The following is an 11,195-nucleotide window of genomic DNA, read 5'->3' on the forward strand; positions in this document are numbered from 1 at the left end:
CCTGACTGGATGATTTATAGACACACTGTACTGTGCAAAAATGGTGATGCAATTTCTCATGTGTATGTGAATGATATGATACTGGAAGTATGTATTCACAGATAATAAATGTTTTTATACTATAAAGTGAAGTATTTTAACAGTTTCTCATTTTGCATTTTACCCCATGAAATTGCATCTCCAGTGGTGCTCAAGTGTGTAAAACCCTCTGGCTTTGGGGCTTCGCCCCTCAGCCTTCACGGGCGCTGCCCCTGACCCCACCAGAGGCCCTTAAGCGGGCCCCTGGACCCCGGCCGCAACAGGCGACAGCTCCGCCGCTTCGCCCCTCCGCTTCAGCAATTTCATTGCCTTGGGTTTTTTTTTAAAAAAGCACCAATCACACCCCTGACATTGGTAATAAAAGTTATGTATATTATAGGGGCAAGGAATCCAATTACTACACTGGAATTTCAGTGACCCAGGACAGGCGGTTCATTATTTATAATAAGAAATACATTTGTAAGGTACCGCTAGAATGTACCTCATTTCCTATCATATATACTGAACCGCTTGTCTTGAATCACTGAAATTTCAGTGCAGTAATTGCATTCCTTGCCCCAATAATATACATAACTTTTTTTACCAGTGTGTTATTATTTTTTGAAAAAAAAATGCAAAAACAGTCACAAATTTACCACAGGGGTGTAGTACCCCCTTAAGAGGCATGTAATTAACAATTTCAGTGATGGCATCAGTTGGTGATGATATCGCTTCGTTTTCAAAATAAATGCTTTGATACATTGACCTGGTTGGACCAGATCATATCATACTGTACAACAGTGAAAATATTCGGTGCTGTACGTATTGGACAAAACTTGTGTGAATATTTCAAATTTCATATTACTGTAGGGTATCCATGTATGAGCTTTTAAAGTTATTTATTGTTAATTGTGATCTTTACCAACGTTGAAAACTTTAAAATTCTGAGAAAACTCATTTTTTTAGGTTTACCTTTAAGGGGGGTACTACACCCATTGCATTTTTGTTTTGTTTTTCATTTTGTGAAGAAATGAGAAAAAAAATTGGATAAAGTGGTACCGTATGCAATATGAAACCCTGGGCAAACCAAACACTGCAAACCCAAAGTGTCTATATTTCAGCAAAACGTCTAGAATTGGTTTGGCAGTAACAATGAGGGATTAACTACTAAATATAGACACAGATTTAGACCACTATTTGGGCAGTATACCTCAAATGTAGTCTGATAAATAGACTCAATATTAGACACTAAGCCCAAAACAGCATTGGGTGCATTTTACACATGGGTGATTCTGGAATAAGAAGCAAACATGGGTATCATTATGGGCTCTTATAAATCAGTGAAAAGAAGCAATTTTCCAGTTCAGTGAATTGCTAACAAACAATAAGCAAGGATTTCAATGGTGTATGTTTACATGTAAATAGTATTATTTGAACAGTAATTTTAGACATATAGTTGTACAACAATCAACATTGAATAATAGTTAGTGATCTTCAGAAAAAGTCTACAACAAAACATTTGGGCTGGTAAATTGGGAGCTAGCAGTCCATGAATGTGTCTATAATTGTGTCCATAATTTTGTCCAGTATCAGTTAAAACAAAGGCTAATACCCTATTCATATCTAATCTCCAATACTAGACGTTTTGCTGAATTATAGACGTTCTGGGTTTGCAGTGAAAGTGGTACATCAGTTTCTCAATTCTTCACAAAATGCAAAAAAACAAAAAAACACAAAAAAAACACAAAAAATGCAATGGGTGTAGTATCTCCTTAAGGCCCATACCTAAATACCAATGTGCAGCTTTCCCCAGCTTGGGTGGGGAATCCCTCAATCCCCTCATTCAATGGGAGCTTAAGCATTATGGCTGCAACTTGGATGAGGAAGGCTGCTGTGCACTGGTAAATAGGAATGTGCCCTTTACAGTTGTATTTTAGTTTTTTCATCAGTCAATATTCATGTAATGAATCCTTTCAGTACAACTTAGCTTAATGATAACACATTGTATTTTCAAATGTGACATTGTATTTATAATTATTTAATTGTACATTGAGACTAGAACTTCCTAGAAATGTTAAATGCTTTTACATGTACATGTAAGCATTTAACACTTCTAGGAAGTTCTAGTCTCAAAATACACCGCAACTGTATTTTTTAAGGTAGGAGGTGTATGAAGGGGATATTATTTAAAAAGTTGTTTGCACCAGCTTACAGAGTCAACACTTCCGAAATACTAAATTTTTAATTTCTAAAGGAGAATTTAAATAGATTTTCACACAAACTTTGAAATAGCCAAATTTTAGCTCCTGAAAACTACTTGTTGGTTTTAAAAATTTCTTTTTTTTTTCCTACTTGAAATGTACTCAAATGTATGTATTTTATATTTTATTTCCTTATTCAACTCAAGAAAAATATTGAACTTTTTATTGGCAGAAATTCTGATTTATTCACTTGTGCTTTAAAAAACTGATCTATTTTCTTTGTCAAATCGCACACAATACTGAACTTAAAATGGCTAATTGTTTACTTTTCCCACTTTTTATTTTTGAGAATTTCATGTGTCCATACTATGATACTACTGAATGTGATATTGTATTTTAAAATGGTGCAACCATTTTTGTATATATTTTACTTCAGTAAAACCACCATTTCTTTTTCCAGAAACATTCTGGATATCTTTTTGAATACAAGTCATTTGTTATATGAAATCAATATTTGGAGGGCTCAGAACCACAAAGACATAACTCCAATGTAATATTTGTAAGTATTTTATTATTTTCAATCGGTGAATATTTATGGATCTTTTCAACTCAACTCTGCACGATGATTAAATAGAGCTGTAAATTTTACGAAAACGACAACTCATACCATGCCACACATTTTTCTAGCCTCATATTCAAGCAGTTTATCTATATTTGTTACTTGTACAATGTATTTGATATTATCATGTATGTGTTTGATGATTATACAGCAACTCTTAATGATAAATTTGTGAATATTCTCACTCTGAATATTTGTGAACATTCTCACTCTTACACAAAATGTAATATGTGTGAATATTCTCATTCTTGTGTAATATACATATTCTCATTCTTAATGATGGATTTAATTGTCATTTTTGTGATTACAATCAGTTTGAATCACAGCAGGGAACTACAGCTCCCCATCATGTCTCATTTCCAAATTTTATAAACAGTACAACAAAATTTTGTCTAATTAAAACAATTCACGTTTTCGGTAAATCCCATAAGCCTTTGTGGAATTGCGAGTAGATATCCAATGTTGTCACGCCAATGCGCCAGGGTTTTCTTTACGCTTAAAAGTGGGGTTTATTACCCCTTCAGCTACCCACTTTACCCCTTCAAATGCTCTTTACAATGTACATAATTATATGTTAGACATCATGGGTAAAAATTTTTTAGATATGGGGTTTTTTACCCCTTCAGGAAAAAGCTTAAAGAAAACACTGCAGTGTGCACATCGTTACGGCGAATTTCGCAGTTTTCAAATGTGTAGTAACGATGTTCACTAAACATCAGATGGCACATCTCAGATTTACCCGCAAGGGCTTATGGGATTTACCAAAAGGTGAATTACATGTATTTGTGCATGCGATTTGAGATAGCAGTTTTAGATGTATAACAACCACATGCAGAATTAGAGAAGGAGAACCGGAAATCCCTATACTGCCACATACATTTGTGCCATCAGCTATGGGGAGAAAATTTGGGATATTTGGGTCCGTCCTTGTTGACGGCGTGTGTTGAGACGAACTAAAAAAATTCTGCGTCTCATCTTTAGCATCTTGGAATTGTGTACAGGTCGCATCAATTGTGTCTGTCAAATGTGCCCGTAATGCGATGTCACGCTTGCATGACAACAAATGCCTCGTTCACATTCCGAGGGAAACAGAATACCCCCAATTGTAGCTCCATGATGGTATCAAGATGGCGGTCGAGTCCCGGTTCTCCTTCTCTAATTCTGTGATAACAACTGATCCTGTTCTAATTCTACAGGCATTTGCATAAAGCAATGTATAGTACAGGTCTGTTCTAGGCTCGGGTTCTAGGGCCATGTAGTGAATTTTTAAGCAATCCACCACAGGAATATGATTTATTGCTGTAGGTTTGAATATCAACGTCCAAGCTGATTATTTTGTGCAATTCAATTTTTCAGGAATTCTAAAGTTACAACTGACATTTATTGAAATTACATTTACCTCATGTAATGTAGCATATTTGAATTAAGAATACAACTGAATACATTATACCTGTAACAGAGTTATATCAGTTGCAGCAAAAAGTGCTTGATGCATTTGCAGAGCTTATTACAACATAAAGTTTGGTTTATTTTGCTACCATTGGTTTCACACACACTTTAATCTGATGATCGACACAATAAGTGTGCATGAAACCAATGGTAGCAAAAGAAGTCTTTATGTTATACCTAATGTATGTATATAATGCAGCATATTTGAATGAATCAAGACTGATGCAGCTGAAATTATGATGTATACATGTTATGTAGCATATTTGAATAAAATAAGATGACAGCTGATGAATGAGTTTGTATCGTGGTATGTTTTAGTACCAAATGAGATGAAATGATGTACACATTGCAGCAATAATGAAGTAAAATTGAGGGGATCAAAATTGAAGGTGATCTCAACTTCAGACCTTCAGAGCCATCCTGAGGTGACACAATCACTCAAGTCCTGTGACTGCACCTAGTGACAATGGCACCAGGGGCATATCCAGGTATTGAAAGGGGAGTGGTATGATCAAGACACTATTAGTTGTCCTCTGTTTGTTCATGCAATACGAAAAATATCACTGGTTTGAGGTCATATCACACGAGGGCGCAGACCAAGTGTGATACGGCTTCAAACCAGTGATATTTTTTGTATTGCATGAGCAGACAGGGGTAACAGATTTATCATTCAGAAGACATGAATTTACTCTATTATTGAATTTATTTGTTTGACCATATCTTGTTGTAACATGAATGTCAATAAAATCTGATTCTGATTGTGATATTGGCCTAAATAAATAAATAACACCACAATATTCTAAAATAATCCAAGTTTTACTCCAACCTCTCCCATGCATGCTTTTACAATGTCCTGTCATACGACTACCGCCTGACCATGCAATTCCGTGCACCATTGCCAGCACACGACGCACAGTTAGCGTGTGACGCGAGGCAACACGTAATTGCCGTCTCTACCTCATACGCAATTGGCACTGTTACAATACTCCACGAGTATGCAGACCCGTTGGTTGCCGGTGCTGATTAATATGGCTATATGTTGTACTGTAATTTATAAAAACTGAATGATAAAACAAATTATGCGGCTTGATTCGCTCACCTCTATAGTCCATATACCATCCTGAGTCAGTAAAGTTAACTTGAATTTTGAGATGTTCTCAAAAACGTTTATAATCAATTATGCTTGTTAGATTCCTTGCATTAATTCCTTTCTGAAAACGTATACTCTTATACTGGCACACTTTGCCTGTCTTTTGTTATACCCGCATGCGAAGCATGGACGGGTATATTGCCATTCTGTGGTTTCATCTCCTTCTCCTCCTCCTTCTCCTTCTTCTATCAAACACATCATTCTGTCAAGGCTAGCGCTAAAACTACAAGGGCCACAGGGCCCATATGTAGTACACTTATGGGCCCTACCCATGCAGATGTGCCTTTTGCCCATCTCGCCCCAGAGGTCAAGGTCACGGGCCCCAGGGGCCCAAATGTAAAAACACAAACTATGCCGTTTCTCATCAGATGAAGCAGCCTCAGGGCCCTAAGTTGGTACACTGATAGCCCCAGGGGTACTCTATATATACAAGTTTACATGAGCCCCATATGTCATATATTATGGGCCCCAGGGCCCCAAATGTTAAAATAAGGGGCAACAGATTGACAAGGCTAGCTCTAAAACTATAAGGGCACTAGGGCTCATATGTGGTACATGTATGAGCCCTAAGTTTTCAATGTGCCTTTTGCCCATTTTGGGCCCAGATGTTAAAGGCTAGGGGCCCCAGAGGCCCAAATGTTAAAACAAAGGGCCGCCATTTCTCAGCAAATAAAATAGTTACAGGGTTCAGATTTGGTACACTAATAGGTCTTAAGCATTATACTACTATATGTATATATGAGCCCCATGTGTCACATAATATGGGCCCCAGGGCCCCAAACGCTAAAACATAGAGCCGGCCGTTACTCTGTAAATAAAGCACCTACAATGCCCAGCTTGAGTCTACTGATAGAAGTAGAGAATCATACTTCAACATATGTACATGAGTCTCATAAATCAAATATTATGGGCCCCAGGGCCCCAAATGTTAAAACAAATGGCCGGCCGTTTCTCATCAAATAAAGCAGCTTTAGGGCTCACAGTTTGTACACAGATTGCACCTGAAAATTATATTGTTATATGTACATGTGAGCCCCATATATCACATTATATGGGCCCCAGGGCCCCAAACGCTAAATCATAGGGCCGGCCGTTACTCAGTAAATAAAGCAGCTACAGGGTTCAGATTTGATACACTAAACGGTCTTCAGAATTATATTGTTATATGTGTATATGAGCCCCATGTGTCACACAATATGGGCCTCAGGGCCCCAAACCCTAAAACATAGGGCCGGCCGTTACTTAGTAAATAAAGAAGCTACAATGCCCAGCTTTAGCCTACTGATAGAATTACAGAATTATACTTCAACATATGTACATGAGCCTCATAAGTCAAATACAATGGGCCCCAGGGCCCCAAATGTTAAAACAAAGGGCCAGCCGTTTCTCATCATATAAAGCAGCTTTAGGGCTCAGAGTTTGTACACAGATTGCACCTGAAAATTACATTGTTATATGTACATATGAGCCCCATATATCACGTAATATGGGCCCAGGGCCCCAAGCGCTAAAACATAGGGCCGGCCATTACTCAGTAAATAAAGCAGCTACAGTGCCCAGCTTGAGTCGCTTGATAGCACTAGAGAATTATACTTCAAGATATGTACATGGACCTCATAACTCAAATATAATGGGCCCCATGGCCCCAAATGTTAAAACAAAGGGCCGGCCGTTTCTCATCAAATAAAGCAGCTTCCGGGCTCAGAATTTGTACACAGATAGCACCTGAGAATTATATATATTGTTACTAACACCCCCCCCCCCACCCCACACACATAGAACTAAACAGACAGATCCGTATTATAATATAATAATTGTAAATACCAGCGTGAAGCGTTAAGGCTGTTCCAGTTAAATTACATATCCATTGGCTGTTCCATTTAATTTACATACTCCCTCTGAAATGGCCCCAAAATAGGCTGTTCCGTTTAATTTACATACTCCCTCTGGAATGGCTGTTCCATTTAATTTACATACTCCCTCTGGAATAGTTTTCCCTAATCATATTGCATAGCCTCACTGTGAATAAGAGAGACTGACAACAGCAACCTATGGAGAGTAAGAGAGACGCCTCCCTGGGAGGGCCTTTTACAATTTCTTTATTTTAAGTGCTACGACAGTGCAACCGACATTCAATTAAAGCTTGTGACTTGAACTTTCACTGTTTACACATTTTCTGCCCAATTGGGCGCTTTTTTACAATTTCTTTATTTTAAGTCCTCAGCAAATAAGGACTGTAAGTTTGGGTACACCGATAACATGCGGGTATAGCCGTATTTGTGTACAAATATATAGCCTTCTAGTTATATCTCTGCCCCCGCTCCCCCAATTCAATGTTGGACCAAGCCATGTTGTCAACAGGTCCGTGAGACCCTCCAACATTGAAAGGTGGGGAAGGGCGAGATATAGGGGGGAGTCTGTACTTCACATATATTGCATGCATGTTTCACTAGCCTCTCCCAATTTTGATAGGGCACGCATTTCCATTGTTTAGTGCCAGTCTGCCACATATTTTTTTCCTGGATTGTAATATACTTCTCATCATTACATTTAGATATTATATACAATAAAAAGCAATACCTAAATTACCGACTTGAGAAAGGTATACAGACTATACGAAAACAACTCTACAAATTAATACGATTCTATTGGTCATTCTGGTACCCTGTCTCGTAGTCGAAAAATTTTGACTAATGAAATGGGGGAGGGACAAAATCAAATCAAATTTTACTTGGGGGGCCGGGCCCCTGGATCTTCCCCGAGTACACCAAAATGAGGATATGTCATGATTTTAAGATAACTTAATTGAGGACTCATTAGATTGACCTTAGTACCTCAATCGATTAAGTGCTCAACTATGGTAGGAGAGGTTAGGAGTTCGAGCCCTAGCAGTGGTCAGTTTGCTCTTGTGAAAAATTGAGTTAGCTTGAAACTCAGGGAGCTGATCCTGGCTGCGGAGGTCTATTGTGGTATGTCTAAAGTTTGTTTGGCTTATAATTGGAGAATATTATTCGGGTTTTGTACTGCACTGCACGCATCAATAAAGTCCTAACTTAAGGTCTAGTAAATTCACATAAGCGTGTGACATTCACATATTATGCAATGCACAACTAGCTCAAGTATTGAGCTCAACTGTGTGCACACCATTCTACCGTAAAGATTCACCTAATGGCACACTTGGGCTCCTTTGCCTTATGGTAAATGTCATGGTGAAGTAGAGAGCTCATTCCTCTGAAATCCCAACAAGAATTAAGTTTCCGTGCTTTTATTTGCTGGTGGGTATTTTCCTTGAGGGTCGACTGTTAGGTTTTGCCTAAAATTCCATTTATGTCAAGTGATCCCATAGCGCCATTTGGCGAATCTTTACGGTATACCAACACATGATTTTTTCGGCAATTATAAGCCAAACAAACGTTAAGGCATGCTCTTCTAATACATGTTGAAATAGCTGCACATCCCCATACGCTGGCAAAGTTAGGTAATAATCGGATTAACTACCATATCAATAGGTGAAAACAATTTTTGAATATACCTCTGCATTGATCCATGTCATGCTGAAACTCGCACCTGTAAGATTAGTATCTTTGAAAAGACCGGTATTGTATTCAATCTACGATTGCAGATATCCACAGGTGATCAACCTGCTTGTAGTGCAGCCGCTGCAGCGAGATATATTCAAAATTGTTTTCACCTATTGCAGACCTGCCAACTGTCCCTCATTTTGAGGGACTGTCCCTCATTTGGGGTTTATCAAAGTGAAAATGTGGGACAGTCCTGTATTCTGAAAATTTCAGTGATGCTAAATTTAAATGAAAGAACAGCAGAAAATGATGAAAATGTCACTTTAAAATTTGCTATAGCATTCTCTTTAGTCTATTGTGGTAAATTCAGACCTGCAAAACCTTCCCTTAGTTCTGAAAGTATTGCACCTCAAGTCTTTGAATTTATCAGTATCTGGTTTGTGTACATGTACAAGGTTTTGGTCTCAATGTCCCTCATTCTGACTTCAGTAGGTTGGCAGGTCTGCTATTGCTATGGTAGTTATTCTGATTTATTACGTAACTTTGCCAGCGTATATTGTTATTGGTTTGTGTAATGATTTGGGGCTTCAGTGGTAACAACAATCTGTATTAAAAGTGGGCTGAAGCTTGTGGGTTTACACCCCTCTGTATAATTTTTACTCTGCGAGTCGATGATGTCTGCACATTTCATTGGGCCTAGCTTCAAATCCAGAGCATTTGCTGAAAGCAAAGACATACATACACATGCGTTTTAAAGATGCCTCATGTGTACACATGCGAAATAGCTGCTTCAACGCATTGATGTCACCGACTTCCTGTGAGTAAAAATTCATTGGAAGACCACTGAAAGATACTATTTTTTTTATGGTAAACCATCACCAAAAAGCTTGTATGGAGTGTTCCGCTGCTTCCAGTTAAAAACACAAGAAAGACAAAACTCTTGGATAAAATGATTCTTTTAATATCCACCTCATTACTGTGTTGTCAGTATCATCATGCTTTTACAACATTCTAATTGGATGGCAACATTTGTGATGCAATCAAGTGGTATAGCGCCGGCTCCCATTGAACACGAGCTAGCCCATGGCAGATGCTAATCAATTAAATTAAAACAACAAATATTCACCCTGTTACTCTTACTGATATGACAAAGGGACAGGCTTGAAAATCCAACCACCGGTCAACCCCACGGTTCTGCCACGCTAACAGCAGTCAACAGGCAGTTGACTTTTGAGGATATCTCTAACAAAAACTTGAAACAACACATTGTATGATCCACAATTCATACATACGCGGTATATAACAGCATGCGTGATTAGTCGACAGGCTTTCCGGTCGTAAACAAGCCGCGCCTGAACAGATAGTGCTCGCGAGTAGGATATACGCACATATGCATGCGAGATATTTACGCAAAGCGCGAGTGATGTACGCAATGTTCGTGCGCGTCCAAACACGACAGACTGAGCAAGCAAACGTTTTCTCACAATTAGCGATGGAAAAACTGGTAGTTTTTAGTCTAAAATAATGGTATTTTTAGCTGTAGAGGAAAATAACAGCACACAGAATGTTGCGTATGTATGAATGGCATCCATTCATATATTTTCATGACTAAATGTTGTTTATGCCCGAGGGCTTTAGTAATGAAAATATATGAATGAACCCCTAACTCACAAAATTGAAAATGTTTAATAATTGCTTCATCATGATTTGCATTGTTTGAAAGCAACCCGTAACTAAAAATCTCTTCTGAATTCAAAAATTTAAAGAACAAAATAATTGTATATTATGGCTATAATTTTCATGGTGTTATTTCAATTCCTTTTGATACAAAAGCAAACAATGTGCATTTTTGAAAGTGTGAACAAATAAATATTTTAACTTGATACACACTTTGGCTTACAAAATCCAAACCAATTCTTTCAGCTCTTATAATCATGATAATACACATAATCAATTGAAAAATAGTAGCTTTCTCCTGATACCACATTTTTACCACTTCCGACTAAGTCTGGTGTTAATGTGGTGATGAGGCTGTTGATCGGACCATGGGCCTTTAATGAAATAAAATCACAATATTGTAATTCCACATAAATTAAGTTTCACTTGTAAAAGTAATTAGTCCTACAATTCAGGTGCACATACCACAAAAATCTGCAATCAATCTTACGTTTGATACGGTTTTACATGAATGAATTACATGCAAGATCAATGTGTCTTTGAGAAATGGTTATAATTCA

This window comes from Amphiura filiformis, chromosome 13 (assembly GCF_039555335.1).
Source record: "Amphiura filiformis chromosome 13, Afil_fr2py, whole genome shotgun sequence".
NCBI lineage: Eukaryota > Metazoa > Echinodermata > Ophiuroidea > Amphilepidida > Amphiuridae > Amphiura > Amphiura filiformis.